At 48.8% G+C, this 24497-nt stretch overlaps 1 protein-coding gene and 1 long non-coding RNA gene across 2 annotated transcripts in view; both read right to left on the reverse strand.

Moving 5' to 3' along the window:
- Positions 1-24497, reverse strand: part of LOC138537172 (uncharacterized) — a 317980-nt gene that overhangs the window by 231777 nt on the left and 61706 nt on the right. The window lies entirely within an intron of this gene.
- On the reverse strand, positions 19619-20824 carry LOC138537188 (uncharacterized). The gene is made up of 5 exons (XR_011285337.1): positions 20757-20824; positions 20511-20664; positions 20331-20416; positions 20144-20236; positions 19619-20043 (listed from the first exon to the last, which is right to left on the reverse strand). It is a non-coding gene; the product is annotated as an uncharacterized lncRNA (long non-coding RNA).

Genomic DNA, 24497 nt, shown 5'->3' on the forward strand with positions numbered 1-24497 from the left:
TCACCACTTTTCCCGGCGACAGAGGAGATTGTTACGCTCACCTGGTTCCCACAGGGGCGTAGATCGAACCCGGACAGCTGCGGCCTCCACCAGCGTGAAGCGTAGGGCAAAGATGACCGTCTGGATGGACCCCCTTAGTCTTGTGAGCTTGACTCGTAGGAATATTCTCCTGTAGATGGAGAAAGGTATTTAGCCGCGTGGGTGTGAATGCAGACCCCCTCCCTGCTCCCGTTCTCCCCACTTGCCACTTCCGATATTCCCAGTCAGTGTCCTCACCTTATGTTTTTGATTGGTGAGCTCTTCGTCCTGCGTGGCATGCAGGGGCGCGTAAATACCAGTTACTTCACTGGTTTTAGGTGCTGGAGTTCTGGAGGATTATTGAGTCCGGAGTTTGCCAAGTTTAAAGAGTTCAAAATGTCCAATGTTCACTCTTGCACTTCCCTCTTGATTTGCGGGGACAAATTCTGTTTGGAGGTTGCTGGTGGCGTTCAGGTAAGAGTCTGTATCACCCAAACTATCCTGTAAAGGTGCGTGAGATTAGCTCACTGTCTTTGCCTTTTTTCCCAGATGCAGCGTATTGAAGGATAAAGCCTCCGGTGATAATCAGGTAAGTCTTGAAATATAAGCGATTATCTTTTTAGTCTCTTTAGGCTCACCTTGCTATTTCTTGTCTTTCCCCCAGATGTTGAAAATCACCGAAAAAGGTGACGGAGGCAGCGGCGAGTCGGAGATGCTGTGGGCTGTGAAAATGGAGCGGCGCTGCAGCTGGGATGCGACGCGTGCCGGAAGAATGTCCCTTCAGGCTCGGAGTGATGCAAGATCCGAAATCAGGTGACGAATCAGATTAAAGCCTGTAATCTAACCTCTTCTCCTATTTTCCTTTCTCTCTTAGGGGCTCCGTGTTCAAGGCGGGCGTGGCTGGATGCAGGTTTGCAGACACAGTGAGCGTTACGCTGCTAAATGCAGAATAAAGCCAAGCATGTGTTGTAGATCGGGCGTGGCTTAAATAGCTTTCAAAAAGTAGTCCCAGGTAAGAAGTCCCTAGAACCACACCTGAGTGAAAAGTAGTCTTTGTGGAAAAATAGTCCCTTCCAGGTCTCGCGTTGGCCTGGATGCATGTGCAGCATGGTCTGCCTGAGGTAAGTGATGACTATGAGCCTGGCGCCTTAGGCGACAGGACTGAACCCAGATAGCCCCTAGCCAGGGCTTCTGAGGTTTAAACAAATGTCCGGATGCCTGCTTCCGGGGCGGATGGGCTTGGTCCAGCTGCCCGGGGGTAGGCATCATGACAGCGATCTCCAGTCCAGAGAGTCTTCTTCCTTTGACTGGTGGGGATAACCAGTTTACCCGTCTTTTCACCTTCCCGGATCATCTCGTGGCTGCCTTGCCTGTGCCAAGCACCCCGGCAACCGGAATAGCACGGTTTTTCCACCACAGCGAATAAAAGGGTTTCACCTTTTAACCGGAGAACTCTGCGGCTGGTTTCTTCCCTGGCAGTGCAACGACCTTCAGCTTTCCTCCACGTCGAGACCATCTCTTCCTCTGGACGACGCCGTGACTTGCACCTGCTGCCAGGAACAACTGTGTCTTTAAATAAATAATTATATACTTTTACACCAAAGCTCTGGTCAGTGTTTGCTTGTACTATTGTACCTATTGTGTATACTCTGCATACTGCCTAACTCATCTTGAGAGAAGTCTGACTGCTCAGCCACAGCTACCAGGCAAATCTGGGTGGTACAGACTGCTACCAATTGGGTTTACTGCCAATCACCTGTAGTCCTAAATCTTTTGCAGTGGTCCCTAAGGGAACTGCACAGGTTTCTGCCTAACAGGCTTCATGTGACATCATCGTCAGGATCCCATGACAAGGCCACTCCTTGATGCTGGATGTGCCGTCAATGTCAATATATAAATCGCACCGCAACCTGTGATGACCAGGTTGCAGCCTGACAGACATCCAGTAATGGTACCCTTCCCTGATGAGCAGATTTGGTTACCATGTCCCTGGTCGAATGTGCTCTAAGGCCATCAGGCGCCTCTTTCCCTGCTTTGGAATAGTATTTTGAGATTCTACGGACTACCCACATGAAAGACATCTGTTTAATCAGCGACCTCCCCGCCCTACTACCAATGTATCCACCAAACAGTTGATCTTCCAATCTGAGTTCCCTGGTCCTTGACGGATAGAAAGTAGAGCTCTTTTTGGGTCTAACCTGTGGAAACTCTTCTCATCAGAAAGATGACGGGAGGGAAGAACACCGGAAGCTAGATTTTCTCAGTTATATGTTACGCTGAAATTACCTTGGGCAGAAAAGTAGGCCTCACCCTGAAAGCAATCTTGTCTTTCCAGAATACCATGTATGGAAGTTTGCAGGACTGGGGCTGTAGCTTGCTCACACTCTTTGCAGATGATATCACTACTAAAGGCTTTCAAGTCAGAAGTCTAAGGGGATATAAAGGTATGGCAACAAAAGGAGGCTCCATCAGAATTGTGTTGACCTGGTTCAGATCCCATGCAGGCAAAGGACAAATTACTCACTGTAATGTTCTTTCTATGGATTCTTATCTATGTAATTTCTCCTTCAATGGATTGCTTTTCTGCCGCAGATTCCTCATCTGATAGACTCCTGAAGCAGTTAGGACGACAGAGGCGGGCAGAAAGTCCTACAGTAGCAGATTTTACAGAACTGCCCTAGCAAAACGTCCATCAGCCCCACGGGCAACATCCAGACAATAGCACCTGGTAAACATATGTAAACATGTGCAAGGACGACCATGTGGCCGCACGACAGATGTCCCTAATGAGAACTCCTCACTGCAAGGCTGTAGAAGCCCGAGACGTCTCTCGTCGAGTGTGCCGGGAGGAAGATCCCTGCCTGCAGACTTGTAACATTCTGCAATACATAGAATAATCCAAAGAGACAGAGTCTGTTTAGTTACAGCCAGACCATTGTAGGACAATGAATGGGCCACGAAACAACTTGTCTGATTGTTGGAACTCAGATGTCCGAGCGACATAAAAGCTCAAGGATCTTTAGGGACCTATACAGTGGAACCACTCTTTCTCCTTAGAGGGGTGTGGTGGAGGGTAAAAGACCAGTAAATCTATGAACTGAGAAAGGTGGTACGCAGAAACCACTTTCGGGAGAAAGCCAGGTCTGAAGTTAAGGGAAACATATTCCCCAAAAAAAAACACAGGAAAGGGAGCTTGCAGCACAATGCCTGCAACTCACTAACCCTCGTGGCTGACGTGATCATGACCAAAAAGGCTGTTTTCAAAGACAACAGTATCAAGGAACAGGAATGCATGGGCTCAAACTGAGCCATCATCAAGAATGTCAGAACCAGATTAAGATCCCAATCTGTGACAGCAAAGGGAATTGGCAGAAAAGTATTCACAAGGACCTTCAGGAATTGGGACATAACCGTGATCGTAAAGAAAGAAGCTTGATTAAGATCATGGTTGCTTGAAACCTCTTCAATCCCCTGAGAACCCAAGGAATGATGGCAATCGGGGGGAAGGCGAAGTGGAGAGGGAAGGTCCAATTCGCCAGCTACGTGTCACCCAGTGCACCGTTCGCTGTGAATTCCTTCAAGCAAAACTGCCTGCACTTCCTGTTGGACTCTGTGGCAAACATATCTACTTCTGGGTTACCCCAACGAGAGCAGAACTCCTCCAGGACTTCCTGGCAAACATCCCACTCATGTGAGACCATGTTCTGCCTGCTCAGAGCATCTGCCAAGCCGTTCTCTGTCCCTGCCAGATGAACTGCCGAAACTGAGATTCGGTTCTCCAGCAACCATAACCACAGCTGCATCGCCTCTCTGTAGACGGGGAGAGAGTGCACGCCACCTCACTTGTTCAGGTAGTGCATGGCCACCGTGTTGTCCGTCAGAATCAGGACATGCTTCTCATAGTGACAAGGTGAAAGACCTCAGGGCTAGCCTGATGGCTTGCAACTCCACCCTGTTGATGTGCCACCTGGCTTCCATTGCGGACCAAAGGCCGCTCACCTGCAAGTCCTCGCAGTGAGCGCTCCAACCCTTCAGAGATGCATCCGTTATCACTCGAGCCGGAGGCCAAGGGTGCCAGAAGGGTTCCCATGACATAAGATTACTGCGGTCGGTCCACCAGCAGAGGTCGTGGACCACTTGGCTGTACACCTTGAGAGGATCCATGAATGCTCTGAGGTACTGTGACCTCCGGCACTAGAAAAATACAGGAGGCCATGATTCCTAAGAGGCGGAGGATGGAAGATGCCAGTAAGGTGGCGTGATTCCAGAACAAGTGTACCATCTGTGCTATGCTGTCGGCTCTCTCTTCGAGAGGGAGGGCCTTACCCGCCCGAGTGTCTAGGACTGCTCCTGAACTGGAGCCTTTGGACTGACATCACATGGGATTTCAAGTTCAGGAAGAAGCCCAGCCTGTGCAGTAGCAGGCAGGTGATCTCCAGATGAGACGAGATCTGCCTGCCGACTTCCCTCGGATCAGCCAGTCATCCAGGTATGGAAATACATGGACCCTGGATTTCCTGAGGTGAGCCGCGATTACCGCCATGGGTTTGGTGAAGACCCTTGGAGTAGAGGTCAGTCCAAAGAGAAGCACTTTGAACTGATAGTGCTTGTCCACTAGGAGGAACATGAGGAACTTCCTGTGCTTTCGATGTATCTGCATATGTAAATGACACCAGCCAGTTCTGAAGTTTGAGAGCGTAGAGAATATCTCTCAATGTCACCATCCTGAATTTGTCTTTCCTCAGAAACTTGTTCAAGGCCCTGCGGTCCAGAATGGGACAAGACCTACTCCTTTCTTGGGCACTAGGAAATACCGGGTATACAAACCCGACCCTCTCTGATCGAGAGGTACCTCTTCCACAGCACCCTTCGATAAAAGGGGTTGCAGATCTTCCTGGAGCTCCTGTCCCGGTTAAATTGAAGGTGGTGGGGTGTCTGTCCTGTGGTATTCTCAAGAAGGGCAGACAACCCCACCGAACGAACTGCAGGGCACAGGCATCAGAGGTAATGTCCTGCACCTGGGCCAAATTTCTGGCAACTGTCCACCAACCGGCAAGTCGTGGGAGGGGAAATCAAAGCGGCTTAGAGGGCGGTGCCACCCTTGCTGCTGCCACTGCTTGCTGGCCTCTAGAAGCCCATCTGCCCCTTCCGAGATGCAAGAAACACCTCTGCCCCTGCCTGGCCTGTGGGAGCTGCACTTTCCTGCCATAAGACACATAGCGCCTGTAGCCTCTGTGCCTAGAGGCAAAGTTGAAGGCAGGTTTAGCCGGCTGCGCAGCGTGGTCCAGTGATTGTGGAGCTATTTTAGAATCTTTGAACTTTTCCATAGAGTCTGCATCCTTCTGCCCAAAAAGAATTTCTCCCTCAAAAGGCATGTCCAAAAGCCTATTATGGGTGTTCGGGGAGAAGCCAGATATTTTTCAGATAGGCTTGCCTTCTCAATACTACCGGCGACCCCATCGTCTGCAACAACTGTTTGGCTACCTCCTTCCCATCTTCCAACAGCCGTGTAAACCCATCCTGCATTTCACCTTCCGGGATGTACTATGCTTGCCTGCTCCACAGCTTTCCATAGACCAAATGACCATTTTTCAAATCCACAGGCCACATTGGTGGCTTTTAACGCCATGCTGCCAGAAGCGAAGACCTTCTTGGCCATTGCGTCCAACAATGTACCCTCTCTGTCCAGAGGCAGATTTGAAGTGGATGCCGTAGATCTGGTGGTGATTGTGGCTGCCTGCACAACCAGCCCTTCTGGAGAAGGGTGAGAAGCCAGGAAAGATGGATCTCCTCTTGCTGGCCTGCGCTCCCCTGTAAAGATAGAGTTAACCGGGGGAATGGAGCAAGGATGTTGCCACAAGGTGGATAGGGGGTCTGCAATTGCCGGATTAAGGACCATCATCCAAGATGTCCGTCATTTCGTAGCCCTGAACAGGTGCTGAAGAGGACTTCAAACCTAGGGTGTCTACTACCCTTTCCACCATGGTCCTAAATTTAGATTGTGTGTGCATATAAGGCTTACCCTGCTGTGATTCGACATCTGGAGACGTGTAAAGGCCGCTGGCGTCGTTTAACCCCTGGGCTATTGCCAACAGGTCAGCTTGGTCGTCGAAACAATCAACACCTCCCGACCCTGTATAGATGGGATCAATGTCCCTCTGATCATCGCCCGGGTCGGCGCTAAAACACGACATCATGGAACTGAAGAATCCCGACCTGGAGAGGGGGACAAAGGACTTGTCCCCGACAGCCGGCGCCAAGGGTGTATCCTTTCGCACCAACAAAATAGTCGCTGCCGTTGATTGGGGCTTGGGTATTACCATGACTCTGCGGTTTGTAATGGATTTAAAGACACGGAACACTCCAGACCAGGACTCTTTCCACTGGCAAGGGATGTGGCGCAAAATAAAAACGCTTTCAAGTGTATTAATTTCAGATTCTGCTTTGAGAAGGCAGCCAACACGTCTCACAACCTCCTTGACAAACATTGCGTGTCGCAATGGACCATGAACCAGGCCGGTGTGTAATAATGAAATATTTATTTATTTTTAAAAATTCAAATGAAAATCAAACATATTCAATATAGGGCAGCAATCAACAGTGTGGTGATAATAACATAGCAAAATGATATGATAGACTTAATTTAACTTTCTGACATCAGATACATCAATGCAAACTTGAATGGAAGCAAGATCACTTTTTGGTCATACTTTTAGATAGCACCACTGTTATGCATTGCCCCTGCAACAATCCCCCAAACACCTGTTCACCAAGTTTTGTGTGGGTGGAAATGAGTAGCAAGGAGTCAGATATAAGAGGCAAAAATCTGATTGGAAATCAGACCTACCACCCCAGAATGGGAGGCCGAAACGAATTGGAAACCCTTGAAAAATGAGCAAAATGGCACTCGGAAATCACAGGATAGTTTAGAAGTCAGTTTACATGTGCGGTAGAATGGATAAAACAGGAATGTGTGTGGCTGGGCTAAAGGAGCAAGAAATCTTATAGGCTACAAGGCAAGGTACTAAACAACATGAATAAAGGTGAGAAAAGCGACTTTGGGAAGAAAAGCAGTGCAGCAAAAATCACACGTGGCAGAATTGCAATGTCTTAGTTTTCACGGGTTTAAAACAAGCAAACAGCTTAAGAAATGAGCTAAACAGTCAAAATCGGAAATCCGTTTTTCTGATGAGGTACAAAGGCACATAACAGTTATGAGACTGAAGTGAAAGGGTGACTTTTGATGGGTGACAGTATGGGATTCTTTATGGGAAAGGAAAATCGGATTTTAGAAGGGAAACATTTTCACGGCAAACACGGTTTTGTTAGCAAAATGATTTGTTCTACTGCAACTGTATTTAAGCGGCTAAATAATTAAAGAAAGACACTGCACGCAAGAAGGTTAATTTGCAGTGTTAACCTTTTTGCGTTCATCCTTTTGGGAAATTAATTAATGTATTCAGTAATAGTACAGACTTACACAAAGGACTGAATTGATTTGAAAAGAATTACGCTAACACATGAAGACTAACACAGATTATTCTAAGGACAAGATACACAAAGGATTCTGACAATTTGGGAAGTTACCAGTGTTCTTATAGGATTTCTTATAAGATTGGACAGAATGCAAGGTAACAGAGCAGGGTATGCAGTTTTTGTGCTGGGGAGGGTGATACTTACAAAATGCACTTGATTTGCGTAGTTAGGACAGCTAACCAGGTTTCTGGGCAGTGGGACAAGGATCTGGTCACCTGGGCAGCGGCTGGGCTCTCCTTTAAAGGAACAGCGGGGCACCGGGGTCTGGTCCCTGTGGACAGCGGGATGCATCAACTGGGCAAAGACAGATCTGGTCACTGGATTCTCCCAAAGGGATCCGCAGCCTTTCCTCCTTTCTCCCTGTATTATTGGGATTTTTGTAGGGTTTAGTTCTGGATAGGAGGTTCTGCCTGGATAGGAGGTTGTGCCTGGATCGGAGGTTCTGCCTAGATCTGGATCAGCTACCTCTGGGACTGGCTCTGGAGTCTGGAGTGTTGCAGGGTGAATTTTGAATGTCTGAAGGTCTAGATTTTGAATGTCCGGATTTTTGAATGTCCTGACTCTCCCTATGCCTCCTACTTTAATAAGCAGGATGACAACAGAGAATTTGTTTACTATGTGGGCAGAAGGAACCTGGACATACCTCTTGGATGGGATAGGTCAGGCTGTGTATGTCGTCACCTTCCTGCAGGCGGATTGGTTCCAAGGAAGTGACATCAGTTTTAGTGTGTGTGTTTTATGATGTGCTTTGTTTCACCACAATTACTTTTGCCAAAACCCTTATATTTGCAAGTGTTATCCTCATGAAAATGAGATACGCAGATCCCATATTTTACAAGGATTATGCCATTTCAAACGCAAAGTCTGTTGGGTGCTGCTTTTCCCTTCGGGCACCATTTCACACTTTTTTACAGGAAACATTTTACTACAAATTCTACAAATGGCTACACATAAGCCTAACAGTGTTGGGAATATTGCCATCAAGTTTCATATCTGTGTCATGTACGCTTTCCCCAGAAATGCCTCTTAACTGCCGTTCACGTCCACCACATGTCAAGAAGACCCACATGGTCTCATTTTACTTGCCCAAAAATTACATTCAAACTGTCATGATTTCACATTACTGCATCTTTAGATTACTGAAATAAATGTCTTAATGTAAAAAGTCTTTTAAATCAAATGGGCTGGATTTGTTCCCAAACGTGGGTGATATTTCCAACCTCCAAACCAAATGTTTTCCCTTGGTCAGCTGGCACAGGGGTTGCCAGGGCTCCCCCATTTGAAGTCCTCCAGTTTGAATGCAGGGGAACTCACACTTCTGAGGCACAAACATGCGTGTGAATCTTCTTTTGTCCTTGGGAGCATCTCTGCCATGCAGTTTGAGGCAACTTGTAATTATCACACTTGTCAGTCCATAGAACAGGGCCCCTGCCCTGCAGTTTCAAATCACAGGTAGGTGTGACATTTGGCCTTTAAACCAAACTAGTCAAACAGGAATGCCTGCCTCAGCCAGACTGTTGGAAGTTCTTTTTGTAGGGAAAATAAAATACACAGAGTATAATATACCCATGTTTTTGCAGCACCTCTTCCCTAAATGTACAGTTGTGTTTCTGGGCATCTGACAGTATTATTTCCCATTTAGCTTTCACAATGTCATTTCATTGCTTTGCAAAGCAAGGTAACACAAGTTCCTTTTTTTCTCATGTTCATTTAATAAAATGCGGTTTTCCTCGCATTTTACTTTCTGAAAGCTTTCATAGCTTTAGTCAATTTCTACACACAGGGATGCTTGGGAAATGGGTTCTTTGAAACTGACACCAGGCAAAGGAGAGAAAGAGCTTCTCTTGAAGTGCTTTAAGTGTGTTAATTTGTTTCCAAAGTGAATTCTAACCGTGCAGACCCAAATTAAATTCCCTGCTTTTCACAGACTTTATTTGACAAGACAATGCCGTTCAGGGAGAGGTGGCCCTCATTTGGTGGTGTTCAACCTGAAATAGATGGACATGGCTGTGTTTTACTGGAACCAATCTGTGTGATGTTTAAAGATGAAAATAGCACCAGTGCAAGGTCGTTTGAAACACAGGACAATTTCTTGTGCAGTTTTAAGTTTTTGAGATGACAGCACAGCAGCGCTTGAACAATTCTGCCTTTGAATTCTTCTCTTTGGGTTCACATGAAGAAAATAAATGCAGCCATTCTTGGGCTGTCTATGTTCCATCTCGCCCCATATGTGCTCAGCAGACACAGCGCAGCCATTATTTCTGTAACTGCTAAAATGCAGTTTTGAGATGCAGGGGAATATGTGCGCAGCAGACACAGCGCAGCCATTATTTCTGTAACTGCTAAAATGCAGTTTTATGATGCAGGGGAATATGTGCACAGCAGACACAGCACAGACATTATTTTTGTACTGCTGAAATGTGGTTTTGTGATGCAGGGGATTTCTGCTGGGCTGGTAAACGTACCCCACAGGTTCCATGGATTTGTAGAATCCTGTCCTGGAGAGCGGAGTAAAAGATCTGTCGCCGTTAGCCGGCACTAAGGGCTTTTCTTTCAACGCTGACAGAACGGTCATTGCCGCTATTCGAGGCTTGTGTAATATGTGGATGTCAGGGGCGTCAGTCTCTAGACGCTCTAGAGAAGGACCAGCCCTCGATGGTTCACACTCCTTTTTCGGCATCGAGCCTGAAGGCTTCTATCGTGCTGACGGATTAGCAAGCGTGGGGTCAGGAGCACTGAGAGCTGCTTTCGCCGCTGAGGACTGCTATTTGGGGGGGCATCCGCATCTGCAGCAGCCCGAGTTTTAAACATTTCAAACATTATTTTGAAACTTCCCCACTCTTCTCGAGTGGTCGGCCCAGCCGAGGGCTTACCTGTCTCTGACGACGAGTTGGACGTGTCTCGATGGTTGTGTCGTTGTTTCGTCTTACGTGAAGGAGATGAGCAACAGTGGCTACTAGAGTGTGACCGCTTTTTGGCTTTAAGCTGATGTTTTTCCTTCTCCTTTTTCAGTGGTGGGCCCTTCCGTCTTGGCCTCGGAAGACCGGATGAGTGACTACGCCAGAGATTTCAGGGACGGTCGGCCCAGAGAAAGTTTGGTGGCACGCTCACGAATGGATTTCCACTGCATTTTGGAGCACAATGCACATACCTCTGTGTCGTGATCCACACCCAGACAGCACAGACAAATGTTGTGCGGGTTGGTCACCGTCATTTTGGAATGGCAATCGGTGCACCCTTTCACGCCAGAAATCCGGTGAGTGGACATCGTGGCCGAGATTTTATAAGAGAAAATTTGACGATTTAGTCAAAAATGCTGAGTCGAAGATTAGGGGCCTCATTACGAGGTATGCCGGTAGCCATGCCGCTATTGGCAGCATGGCTGCTGGCAAAACCGCATCCGTGTCCGTGTCCTCGGAATGAGGACTTACCGGACCATTCTGAGTTCGGATGGCCCGGTAATTCCTCACTCGAGGACACGGACACGGTTCATCCCCATTCCCATTTCAGCCCCCAAGGGGCTGAATGGGAATGGGAGAGGGAGTAAACAACGGCCATTACGAGATGGCCCGTTGTTTGCTCCCTCTTCCCCTCGCGGGACCCGGTATGCACGCCTGGTTTTCCCAGGCGTGCTTAACGTGTCCCGCGAGGGGACCTCGTAATGTGACAGAACGGGTTGAACGGCGCTGCAGCCTTTTACGGTGCCGTTTAACCCGTTCCGCCAGGGTCGTAATGAGGCCCTAGATGCTTTGTGCCCGAAGCAGCGTGCAAGCATGCAGAAAAAAGGAACTGAGGTATGGGGCATAGTGATGTGGTATATATATGACTGTTACGCTCACCCGGTCTCTGCGGGGGCGTTGGGGCACGGTTGGAGCCCTCCCTCGACTTGGCTCCCCGGTGTCGGCTGTCTTCCCCAGCTGCCGCGGAGAATGTTGTTCTGGATGCTGGTATTGCCCTTGAGAGGAGAGGAAGTGAGGATGGCGCAGGGGTGAAACGAATTTCCTCGCTCCTTTCGTGCCAGAACAGTGTGCGCAAGAGCCTTCCCATGCAAGCTCACCTGTTATTTGTAATGCTGGGCTCTCCGTCCTGCTTCCTTCAGTAGGGACACGTAGAATGGGCCTAGTTGCTTCACTGGCCCGCAAAGTGGCAATCCACACCGGCTGTGACCAATCCACTTGAAGGGTAAGTCTTTGGTTTTTCAATAATGTCTTTATGGATGAGACTCGCCTTGCTGGCAAGCAATAATGATGTCCTGCCATGTCTCTGCCCTTCCCTATAGGTGAAGATGAAGATCGGAAGCGTGGAGCGATTCCTGGGATTCCCCTGAGGATGATGGACTCTCAAGGTCAACAGGTAACCTGGCCGGTGTGATGGAAGTCAAGACTCAGGTAAGATGCAGCCCAGAGTTTGTGCTTATGAGATTTCTAACCTGTTGTGTTCTTTTCCCTTGTAGGAGCGGTCCGACGGCGTGGAGCAGAGTTCGGAGGCTTGAAGACAGTTCGATGGCTCCGGATGAAGATACCGCAGAGAAACGGAGAAGCGAAAAGCTCCCGCCTCGCTGTAAGTCCGAATTGGGAGAGAAGAGGCCCCAACTCCGACGGAATGCAGGTAGAGTGCGCGCACAGCGATGGAGTGGCTGAGATCGGGTAAGCGCACCTTTAGAGATGGAGCGACTGGTGTCAGGTAAGCGCACCTTCAGCGGTGGAGCGGCTGGAGTCAGGTAGGTGCGTCTTCAGCGATGGAGCGGCTGGAGTCTGGTAGGTGTACCTTCAGCGATGGAGCGGCTGGAGTCAGGTAGGTGCGCCTTCAGCGATGGAGCAGCTGAAGTCAGGTAAGTGCACGGTCAGCAGTGGAGCGGCTGGAGTCAGGTAGGTGCGTCTTCAGAGATGGAGTGGCTGGAGTCAGGTAAGTGAGATGGTCTTCAGAGCTGGAGTACCGGAATCAAGGTGAGATACGGCGGTAAGCGTCACGCTGCAAAGCAGAGTAACGCGAAGCGAGGGCATGTGGTTGGGCTGCTCTTATATAGGCTGGCTCTGGCCCCTCCCTTTGGCCACGCCTTGTGGCTCCACCTTGCCCCACCCAAGGATACCAGCACGTGCCTCCCAATGCTGTTCTATGCCCAGGCCCGGCCCTGATGCACGTGCCTTAGGCACAGAGTGTTCAAACCATACATTTCTATGAGCCTGGCACCAGAAGCGCCAGGACTGGTTCCAAGTGGCCCTTGGGGGTGAAGGCCTGGTCCCTTGCCCCATGGCCATGACAGCACTCCCCCGCAAGACCTCTCTCACGGTCACACTTCTCCCTTGTCCAGGTTTGGCGGGATTGTCACGGTGGAACCGCCTGATTAAATCGAGGTGAATGGACGAATTCCACTGGTTCCCAAGTGCGATCTTGAGGTCCATAGCCTTCCCAATCGATTAAATAGTACAGTTTTCCTCATACAATTGAGTCCAGAATGTCTGGACATTCATACAATTTTTGAGTCCAGAATGTCTTTAACCTCGTACTCAGGTTCCCCTTCGATAATTTCTGGCTCTGGATGGTCTTTGATTCTGGTTTCGGGCTTCACAGGCTTCAGGAGTGAGACGTGAAACACTGGATGAATTTGCGTATTGGCAGGTAGATCAAGTTTCACTGCGGCCGTGTTTATAATGGCCTTGATGGGATAAGGTACGAGATATCTGGGACGGAAGGCTCGAGGCCCTTTTAATGGTACATTCCTGGCAGCCAACAATACTCTATCTCCAATATGGTAATGTAGAGCTTCCCTTCTATGTCTGTCAGCAAACTTCTTTTGTTGTTCCTTGGTTTTGGTCAAATTCCTGGTTGCCTCTTGCAGAGTTTGAGTAATTGTCTTATGTAGGGAGGTAATTGCTGGCATTTCTAGCTCATCAAGAGGGTCAAAGGAGGACGTTCGGGGGTGCTGACCATTTATAATATAGAATGGGGTTTGTCCAATACTGGTGTGGATGGAGTTATTGTACGCAAATTCAGTTAACCAGAGGATGTCCTTCCAAGGCTTTTCGATTTGCTGTAGCATGCATCTCAGGTATTGTTCCAGCATCTGGTTAGTGTCACGATTCCTCCCATGCGCACACCACTGGCCCGGGATCGTGTGGTCTCCAAAGCGCTCCCCCACCCCCTGTCTCGCTCATCCCTTTCTCCCTCTCCTCTCCAGGACTCACGTGGATACTCACATGCCTCGCGCACGCGGCCGCGCCTGGTCGGTAACAGGACTGCTCTCAGGCTACGGCCGTTTCTTCACTGGCAGTTACCTTGGCGCCTGGGATCACGAAGGACTAGCATCGGGCTTCGGCGTCGCGGGACTGCAAGGTTGCGTCACGCGCTTGCCCGATCACGTGACCCAGCCGCGCATCACGTGACCAGAAGCGCTCATCACGTGACCAGAAGCGTGAGTACTTAAACACAGGAAACCCAGGTACTCGTTGCTTCACAGCTGTGCTCGGCATCCTGTTTGGCGTTACGTACTTCAGATCATTGACTACTCACGGAATCGACCTGGCCTGCTCTACTGGACTCTCCTTGGATTACCCCTTGGATTTGTTACTTGGTGATTATTGGGTTTCGACCACGGACTGTTTGGATTGCCTCACGGATTCTCCCTCTGGCACTTCGACTCTTTGGACTTCTTGTCTCACAGCTCCACAGTTTACTCCTGCTAACAGGCGGATAAGCCCACTACTACTCCTTTTGGGGTAATTCAGTCCACGTGGGTCCCGGACCTCCCCATTAAGTTCATCATCCCTACCTGGACCTCCTTGGGTAAGACCTTTACGTTTTTCCTAACACTGTGGTTTATTGCTTATTGCTTGGTACTTAATCCACATTTTCTTGCAGCAGCTTGGGGTCCCAGAGGTTCGCGGTCCCGGATTTGAACATCTCCGCCTGTGGCCTCAACGGCTGCACAGAGAGTGACTTTGGGTTCTCTCTGTGCGGCATTTGGGGACGGAGGCCTCTTCTGCCTACACGACACTCAAGTCACAACAGTTAGTTCTTTCCGTTTGACCATCGGTCTGGGGATGGTGACTGGTGGAGAGGCGAAGGTCAATCTGTGCTATCTTGCAACAACTCCTCCAAAATGCTGAGACAAATTGCGTTCCTCGGTCAGAAACCAATACCGAAGGAAAACCATGTAGCTTGACTATCTGTTCTAGGAATACAGTTGCCAGAGCTCCAGCGGTCGGAAGTCCTTTAAGAGGAATAAAGTGGGCCATCTTGGAGAACAAATCTACCACCACTAAGATTGTGTTAAAGCCGTCACAGGGAGGTAATAAAGTCAATGGATAGTGTGTGCCAAGGGACCGTTGGTATAGCTAGTGGATGCAATAATCCTGCGGGACGTGACTTTTGGGATTTCTGTTGTGCACAAACTCCACAGGTCTCCACGTCTTTTCTCCAGGTTGGCCACCAATAACTTTTCCTGATTTTGGCTTGAGTCTTGGTAACTTGGTAATTCCGGGGTGTCCCTCCCCAAATGATTTGTGGTAATTCGCAATGATCTTGTTTTGAGTTTCTTTGTCCTTGATGTATAGCCTCCCCTGGAAATAGGGTAAGTGTCCTTAATGGAGTACTGGTTCCCCTTGCGTAACCACTCTTGCTGGGCGGCTTGATCCATTTGAGACTGGAGGTCAATCTTTAAATCTTCCCAGCAGGCGGTTACAGCGATTTGATTTTGAATCCGTTCTCCTGGGATGTTAGATACTGGTTCTGATGGCATTAAGGTGTCCTCCTCTCCCATTGACGACAGAGCATCTGCCTTTCCATTGCGCACTCCTGGCCGACTCGTGATCACAAAATCGTACTCCGCGAAGAAGAGAGCCGAGCGAAGCTGACGAGAAGATTGGGCCTTGGCAGTTTTCAAATATTGCAGATTACGGTGGTCTATAATAATGGTGACAGTATGTCTCGCTCCTAGGAGATAGTGTCTCCAAGTTTTAAGAGCTCCTTTGATCGCCAGTAATTCTTTGTCGGTTATGGCATAGTTCTTTTCTGGCGCTGTAAACTTGCGAGACCAAAATGCTATGGGGTGTAACTGTCCCGTGTCTGGATCCTTTGAGATAATACTGCCCCCATGGCCACACTAGAGGCATTGGTCTCAACGATATAGGGCAGGTCGGGTCGAGGATGACGAAGGATGGGTGCTGAGGTGAAAGCCGATTTTAATTCATGAAAGGCCTTTTCTGCCTCGGGAGACCAATTAAACTTCTTGTTCTTTTTTAATAAAGAAGTAATAGGGTGCACGATTTGGTAAAATCCCAGTATGAATCGCCGGTAGAAATTGGAAAATCTGAGTACGCTTTGTACTCCCTTGACTGATGTTGGGGGCGGCCACTTAAGAATAGCCTCTACCTTACTAGTGTCCATGTGCACCCCTTGCAGAGTCAGCATGAAGCCCAGGAACTCAACTTCCGTGACGTGGAAGGAGCATTTTTCCAGTTTGGCAAATAGTCGATGTTGGCAGAGTTTTTTCAGAACAGCTTGCACATGTCCCAAGTGGTCTTCTTAGGATTTTGAAAAGATGAGGATGTCATCGATGTAAACTAGAACACAGATATCCAATACATCGTGGAGTACATCGTTCATAAAGAACTGAAATGCTGCAGGTTCATTGCATAGCCCAGAGGGCATAACCTGGTATTCAAAAAGTCCATACTTGGTTCTGAATGCAGTTTTCCATTTGTCGCCTTTTTTCACTCTTACCAAATGGTAAGCTCCCCTTAGGTCCAGTTTTGTATAGATTCGTGCATTCTTTACCCGATCAAGTAGTTTGGGAATAAGCGGCAGGGGGGTACCTATTCTTCACGGTGATTTGGTTTAATGCCCTATAATCTATACAAGTCCTGAGGTCCCCTTCCTTCTTTGGCACAAAGAAGAGCACTGAAGAGGCTGGAGACTTAGACAGACAAATGAACCCACTGGCTAAATACTGGTCTACGTATGTTCTTAGATGCTGGTTTTCTTGCTCAGTCAGAGCGTAGATTCTGCTGCAGGGAACTTGTGCTCTGGGGACGAGGTCAATTTGGCAATCATAAGTTCTGTGGGGTGGTAGGGTATTAGCTTGTTCCTTTTGGAATACATCCAGAAAATCTTGGTATTCGGAAGGTAGCGAACCAACAATTCCTAGAATGGATTTTCCTTCGAGCTGCACTTTCCTCCCCTCCCTGTGGTAACAGCGTTTTGCACATTTCTGAGGGAACGTCAACTTCCTGGTACGCCAGTCAATCCGTGAGTTATGGGTTTCAAGCCACGGCATTCCGAGGATCATTTTGAACTGGGGGGGCCCTATAAGGTCAAATGAAATGCTTTCCTGATGACCATCCTGGCATGTCAGCATTACCTTGTTGGTGTGCTGAGTTACTGGCCCCGAAGACAGCTGTGAGCCATCCACGGCAGTAACATTTTCTGAGCGTGGTTTTTGCTGGAGTGGAAGGCCTATCCGTGTGGCTAAATCTTGATCGATTAAATTCCCTATCGCACCACTATCAATGTAGGCTTCCAGGGCATGGATTCTTGATGGCTGTTTGTGGTGGGTTAGAAGCACCGGGATGACTAGGTGGGAGGTCTGTTGAGCTTTCTTGATTCCGCTCGACAAGTGGACCCCTACACTTGCCGGGTGTCCGAGTTTTCCGACTCTTGTTCCTTTGCTTCGGTTTCATTATCCACGACCCCTAGCACTTGCTTGGGGGGTTTAACAGGGCAATCACGCAAGAAATGTCCCGCCTTTCCGCAATATAAACAAAGTTGCTGTTGTCTCCTCTTTTCTCTCTCGGCATTGGAAATGGGAGCTCGCAACCCCCCGATCTGCATAGGTTCGGTAGCATCATGAACCTTGGTTTGACTGTCCCATAGTCGCAGGTAAACTGACCTCGCTTCTGCCCGTGTGCGATCCATTTTTCGGTCTTGAAGGCGATGGTACAATTGTACGGTTAGGTTAATGTAGTCTGCACAACCCTCGGGCGGATTGACCACTTGAGCTAGCACATCTTTTAACTCACCCTGTAGTCCTCGGTGAAATAGTGTGGTTCTTTTCTCTTCCGGCCAATTAGTCTGTGCAATGAAGAGATTGAAGGTGGCTGTAACGCTCACCTGGCTCCCACAGAGGCGCTGGTCTGGGTTGCTGTGGCCTCTTCAAGCGTGATGCGCAGAATTCGGACCACCGATTGAACAGAACCCCCAAATCTTGCTTGTCTGGCCCGTAGGAATATCCTTCTGCAGATGAGAAAGGGGATTAACTGTCTGCTGAATAGTGTGCTTGCTCCCCCCTTTCCCCCTTCGTTCTTCTCCGACTTCCTCCAAAACCCCCGGTTTAAGCTCACCTTATGGTTTGGAAGGATGAACTCTCCAACCTGCTTCTGGTGCAGGGGCGCGCGTTCGTCCAGTTACTTCACTGGTTTTCAGAATGGCGCTGGCACATCCACCGGACTTTTCTGAGCGATACGCCGTAAGTATGAAGATGCAAAAGTTCAAGTGTGAGCCTCCTTTTAAGTTGTTTTTTCTGTCCTTTATTTCAAGTGCAGAACAAAGGCGATGCGTTGAGGGGTTAAATTGCCGGTGGTAAAATCAGGTGAGTTAGTGATGAGGGCGACCCCTCTAAATGTCTTTATAATTCCCCAGTAATGTCTTTTGTCCTTTCCCCATAGGGGCCGGGGTGCGGTACCTGCCAAAGATGCGGCGTCGACCCTAGATGTGGAATGGTTGATCCAAGAAAAGCCGGTAAGTAATATGGCTGAAAATTCGGCTTTCCTCTTGTGTTCCCTTGCTCACCTTTTGTCTCTTCTTCTCTCCCCTAGGTGCAGAGATGTGGCGACCGGTGCTGAGAGCCGCGATGGAGCCGGGCGGCGTCTCGGGAACAGGTGAGTGAAGCGCGGCGCTGCAGCAAGCAACGCAGTGCTTTTAAATTAAGTCTTCCTTCAGGAATGCTGGCGTGAAGATTCCGGATGCAGGTAAGAAGGTTGAATAAGTTCTTAGTTTTCACCTTTCTCTTCTCTTGTTCCCTTACAGGTGTTCCAGGTTCGAGGCGGGCGTGGCTGGAGTCCAGGTGCAGGAGCAGACACGGTGAGCGTTCAGCTGCTGTGATGCAGAACAACGCGAAGTACGTGTGGCTGTCCGGGCGTGGCTTAAATAGCTTTGGAAGAAGTTCCAGGTGAGTATTCTTCCACAGCCCCATCCAAGTAACAAAATAGTTCCTTCAGAAAAATAGTCCCTCCTAAGCCTTATTTGGCTTGGTTCTTCATGCAGCATGGTCTGCATCAGGTGAGTGTGCAGCATGGTCTGCTTCAGGTAAGTGCACCAAACACTTCTCCTTATGAGCCTGGCGCCTATGGCGCCAGGACTGATGTCCAACATGAGCCTGGCGCCAACGGCGCCAGGACAGAGTCCAAAGAGCCCCTATAAAGGGCCGCTGCGCTTTTACCCGGGGGCGTGATGCCTGCTCCCGGGGGTGCTGGGCCTGGCCTGGTGCTCCGGGGGTAGGCATCATGACAGTGGCAATGTAAGTTAATAGGTCATGATTCCCTTGTCTAAGAGATAGTAGCTTGTTGTCTAATGCTTGTGCTTAGGTGTGCCTGGCAAACAGTTTTTCCAATTCTCGTTGGAATTCCCCAAAGCCCCACAGGATTGGGTCATTCTGAGTCACTAATGGGATGGACCAGTCGGCTGCACACCCTCCCAAATAGGAAAGTACAAAAGCCACCCTTGCGCTGTCGTTAGGGAAAGCTCCTGGTCGACACAAGAAGTGGAAGCGACACTGGTTTATGAACACAGCGTATTTGTTCGGGTCGCTGAAGAAGCGTTCTGGTGGAGCCAGGGGACAACCCCCAGGGGTACCACTTGCACTGGAGGTGATGGCTGGTGCAACAAAGTTGGCGGGATTCCAGGTAACGGAGTTCGTCCTGCGTGTGCTTGAAAGATCTGCCTTGTCAGATCATCCGAACAAAAAACACAGTATACCACTAGCTACCCATCTCTGCCACACACCAGCAATGGCAAAAACCCACTCACAGGGTGATTGTTTAGATCATCAAATTATGTTAAGCCAAAGGCATTGTATCAAAAAAAGACTTATTTTAATTTATATATATCAAACAGTGTGTTCACATAAAACATATAAAACACTAATATGTGCAAATGTGGCTTGAAGACCAGCACAAAACACAGTGGGATCTTACCCACATAGAGAGCTGTTGCTAAGTAAACTGCAAAAGTCATTCAAAATGACGTGATGTTAGTAACAGTGACTTCAACTGAATATTGGTATTTATCCAACATAAATTGTAGTAGTATCAAATACAGATGTTTATTCGACATGGATTAACCAGCATCTACACTGCAATGTGTTTCTGCGGCGGGGAACAGCACTTCCATGCTCTAGCTGTGGTTAGTGTAGTTCCGAGACCCATCTTCAGGATGCAGACAATTAGTGACAGCGTTCTACTGTGGTGCTTGGAACCTGTGCATCATAGTTGAACGCTAAGGGTAAATAAAAACGGTTTTGTTTTAGACGAGAGCCTTGTGGAAAGCACAATCTATTGTGTGTGTTATCCACACATTTAGTGGAGTTTTCACTGACCTGGTAAAGAATTTCTTTAGGTTTGGAGGGCAGTTGATTTTGACTTCAATGGGGGCTGGCTTATGAATTGGGCGTCTAGAGAAGTCCATGTATCTATGAATAGAACAAAACGGATACCGCAATCAGATGTATCCACAGAAGCAGTTAATTAGTCTAGTTACTTCAAAGGTAAAGCGATGTTCATTACCATATATACTGAAGAGTTTCTTTCATTAGGTCACGTTCCCTTGGTAGGAAAATTCAGACTGCAGTGACCAAAATGCATTCTGTCTCCTAGGAGAAAACAAATCAGAGTAGGGGGCATCTGTTATCCACCTGTGTCTTTGTTTGATATCTAAATATATATACAAGCGTGGAGTGTACTTACTTGTTCTCCACGTGTGGTTAACGTGGGGGAGACACTGTCAGTTCGTTAAGCTGCGTGGCGTTAGGAATCTGAGCCAAGACGTTATCAGCCATGTGGCCGTTGCTGCGTGTGTGACGCTCGCTGCACTCGAGCTTTCTTTTTTTATACAATCAGCCTGTATATGAGAATAAACAAGTGATACCCTGTTACTTCATCTACCCGAGTCAGCTTCAGATGTAAATTACACTCAATTCGGCGAGAGCTTACCTGCCGGCACCTAATCGGCGTTTCCCAGTTCCGTGTCAGGTGTGGAAATAGACAAAGGACTGTCTCTGTGGCCGCGGCTTATTTAAAGGAAAGCCGCTGTTTTTTGATAGGATAAGGTGCTGGCTGTCAAAACACTGGACAGCAAGGACGGATCCTATAGTGCCCGGATTTACTCGGCGCCGAGGGCGCCATCAGTCAGCAGTATGCCAGAAAAAGCATAGTGTCCATCTCCTGTGGAATTGAGATACAGATAAAAATATCTGTGCATCTAAATGGCATCACACTATGATGGTAAGAGAACGCGGAATTAATTAATGGCCAGTGATAGGGAGTATGAATTGAATGATGTAGGAAATTATTTTTCATCTATGGCCATAGGTGAATATTGATGAGTGGTCAAATTGTCATTTCCATACTGCCTGCCAGTTATGTGTTAAAACGGGGGGTGGGCGGAGAGGCCACACAAAAGTGACTGCTTGTAAAAGGGGATCTCCAACTCGGTGGAATTAGGGTCATCGACCTTATTCCCGGACTGGGTTCCTTATAAAGCATCATATGTCAAGTGGATTGAATATTAGTGGACAAAAAAATTCCAATCCACAGCTATGTTTAACCCGGTCTGGACAGTCTTAAGATCGTAAATCCACTTTTGCCAGATCATCCGTCCACTCTCAGGGTACTATCAGGTCTCTTCTCAAGGAATTAGTCTCTTGTCTTGAGGCATGTATTTCTGGGGCGGGGAACAGCACTTCCATGCTCTAGCTGTGGTTAGTGTATCTCCCCCAGACATTGGGCTAATTGGTCTTTTTCAGAAGTCTCCATTACACCCAGGCAGAGATTCGGAGAGGCTTTGCGTTCTGTTTCGCTCACCTGGTCTCTGCGGGGGTGTTGGGGCACGGTTGAAGCGCTCCCTCGACTTGGCTCCCCAGTGACGGCTGTCTTCCCCAGCTGCTGCGGAGAATGTTGTTCTGGATGCTCCTGGGAGGAGAGGCGAGGAAGTGAGGATGGCGCAGAGGTGAAACGAATTTTCTCACCCCTTTCGTGCCAGAACAGTGTGCGCAAGAGCCTTCCCCTGCAAGCTCACCTGTTATTTGTAATGCTGGGCTTCCTTAAGAATGGGCGCGTAGAATGGTCCTAGTTGCTTGGTGAAGATGAAGATGGAAGCGTGGAGCGATTCCTGGGATTCCCCTGAGAATGATGGACTCTCAAGGTCAACAGGTAACCTGGCCGGTATGATGGAAGTCAAGAGTCAGGTAAAATGCAGCCCAGAGTTCGTGCTTATGAGATTTCTAACCTGTTGTATTCTTTTCCCTTGTAGGAGCAGTCCGACGGCGTGGAGCAGAGTCCAGAGGCTTAAAGACAGTTCGATGGCTCCGGATGAAGATACCGCTGAGAAACAGAGAAGCGAAAGGCTCCCGTGTCTCTGGAAGTCCGAATCGGGAGAGAAGAGGCCCCGACGGAATGCAGGTAGAGTGCGCGCACAGCGATGGAGTGGCTGAGAACGGGTAAGCGCACCTTCAGAGATGGAGCGACTGGAGTCAGGTAAGCACACACTCAGCGGTGGAGCGGCTGGAGTCAGGTAGGTGCTTCTTCAGCGATGGAGCGGCTGGAGTCAGGTAGGTGCACCTTCAGCGATGGAGCGGCTGGAGTCAGGTAGGTGTGCCTTCAGCGATGGAGCGGCTGGAGTCAGGTAAGCGCACCTTCAGCGGTGGAGCGGCTGGAGTCAGGTAGGTGCGTCTTCAGCGATGGAGTGGCTGGAGTCAGGTAAGTGAGATGGTCTTCAGAGCTGGAGTTCCGGAATCAAGGTGAGATACGGCAGTAAGCGTCATGCTGCAAAGCAGAGTAACGTGAAGCGAGGGCATGTGGTTGGGCTGGCTTTATATAGGCTGGTTCCGGCCCCTCCCTTTGGCCACGCCTTGTGGCTCCACCTTGCCCCGCCCAAGGATTCCACCACGTGCCTCCCAATGCTGTTCTATGGCCACGCTCGGCCCTGATGCACGTGCCTTAGGCACAGAGTGTTCCAAGCATACATTCCTATGAGTCTGGTGCCAAAGGCGTCAGGACTAGGTCCAAGTGGCCCTTGGGGGTGATGAAGGCCTGGGCCCTTGCCCCATGGTTATGACAGCGATGCCTGATGTCACATCCAGAGCTGACGATCGAGCACCTAGCAAGACAGATTAACGATCGAGGGCCGAGTCAAGGTCCACAAAGCCCCCTGTTGAAAAGGTTTCCGAGCAGCAAAGCTGGATGAGGATATCTATCAGATGCGGAATCTGCAGGAGAAAAATAATCCACTGAAATAAAAGATACTGGAGAAACATGTTCATCAGTCCTCCAAAGGGGTTGCATCACTTTTGGAATAAAAAAAAAAAACACACTGCTACGGAGTGTGTTTAAAAACAAATACTGCAGCAAGGCCGCCCTTAACTGTAGACACATCGAGGCCTTGGTGGGCGAGATGCAGCAACTAAATGAAAATAGATGCGCTGTTGAACAAATAGGGATCTATCTGCTTGTCCCCTGCGCCAGCTGCAGCACGTTTCCAGCGACAGCTGCACAATGCCTTTCTTACCGTTCTTCTCCAGAAAGTAAGTGTGCTGAGGCTCAGGTGGAGGACCAGGCCTCTGGCCTGTGAGAGCAATTTTACCCTCTAGAGATGAACAGGGACAGATGACCATGTCGAGAAAGTCCAGGCACCACATCCTACTGGCCGAAACAGGGGCAATTAGAATTATGGTGGTCCCAAACGTACTCAAACTCCTGAAAACATGAGGGATGATGAGAACTGGAAGGAATACGTATAGCAGTGTAAAGTTCCAGTGCAACACAAACACATCCCCTGTACCCATCTTGGGAGAAATTCCCTGGAGCAGAAAAGTGTGCACTTGCTGTTAGAGCTGAAGGCAAACAAATTCACTTGAGGGGTTCTCCAAAGGTTGTAAATCTTAGTCAGGACCTCCTGGCAAAGTTCCCAATTGTGGGAGATGGAACCCTGCCTGTTCAATGTTTCAGCCACTTATTCTCTGTGCTGGCCGGATGGGCTGTCGAGAGGGAAACACTGCACTATAACGCCCAAATCCAGAGCTTCATTGTCTTCCTGCACAGGGGCAAAGATCCTGCACCTCTTCTTTTGTTGAGGTGATATATGGCCACTGGCTTGTCCGTCAGGGTTAGGATAGTCTTTCCCTATATAGAAGTAGAAAGGCTATCAGTGCCAGCCTGATATCTTTCAACTCCAACAGCTTTATATGCAGCTTTGCTTCTGCTGGCGACCACAACTGCTCACCACCCGCTCATTCAGGTGAGCAGCCCAGCCTTTCAGAAGGCATCCATAACCAAAGTAGCTTCTGGCCAGGGTTGCCAAAACTGTTTTCCTGACATCAACTTCTCCCTGAAGGCCCAGCACTGATGGTCCTGTGATACCTGATTCTGGACCTGGAGAAGGTTTGTCATGCTGCTTGAGAACTGGGACCACTCACACCTGAGAAGCCAATAAAGGGACCTCATTCTCTTTCGGGCCCCTGCACCATAAAAGGCACAATGCCATAAGACCCAGCAACCAGAGAAAGTCTAAGACCGGTAGAGTGTGGGCGCTTTGAAATTCAATGACAATCTTGGTGAATGTTAATAGCCCTGTCCTAGGGAGGAAAACATTACCCTGAGAAAGAGTCCAGGACCACTCTGATAAACTGGAATATTTGTGAAGGTGTCATGTGGAACTTCTTGAAGTTAAAGCAGAAT

This window comes from Ambystoma mexicanum, chromosome 1q (genome assembly GCF_040938575.1).
Source record: "Ambystoma mexicanum isolate Mex_15411 chromosome 1q, UKY_AmexF1_1, whole genome shotgun sequence".
Lineage (NCBI taxonomy): Eukaryota > Metazoa > Chordata > Amphibia > Caudata > Ambystomatidae > Ambystoma > Ambystoma mexicanum.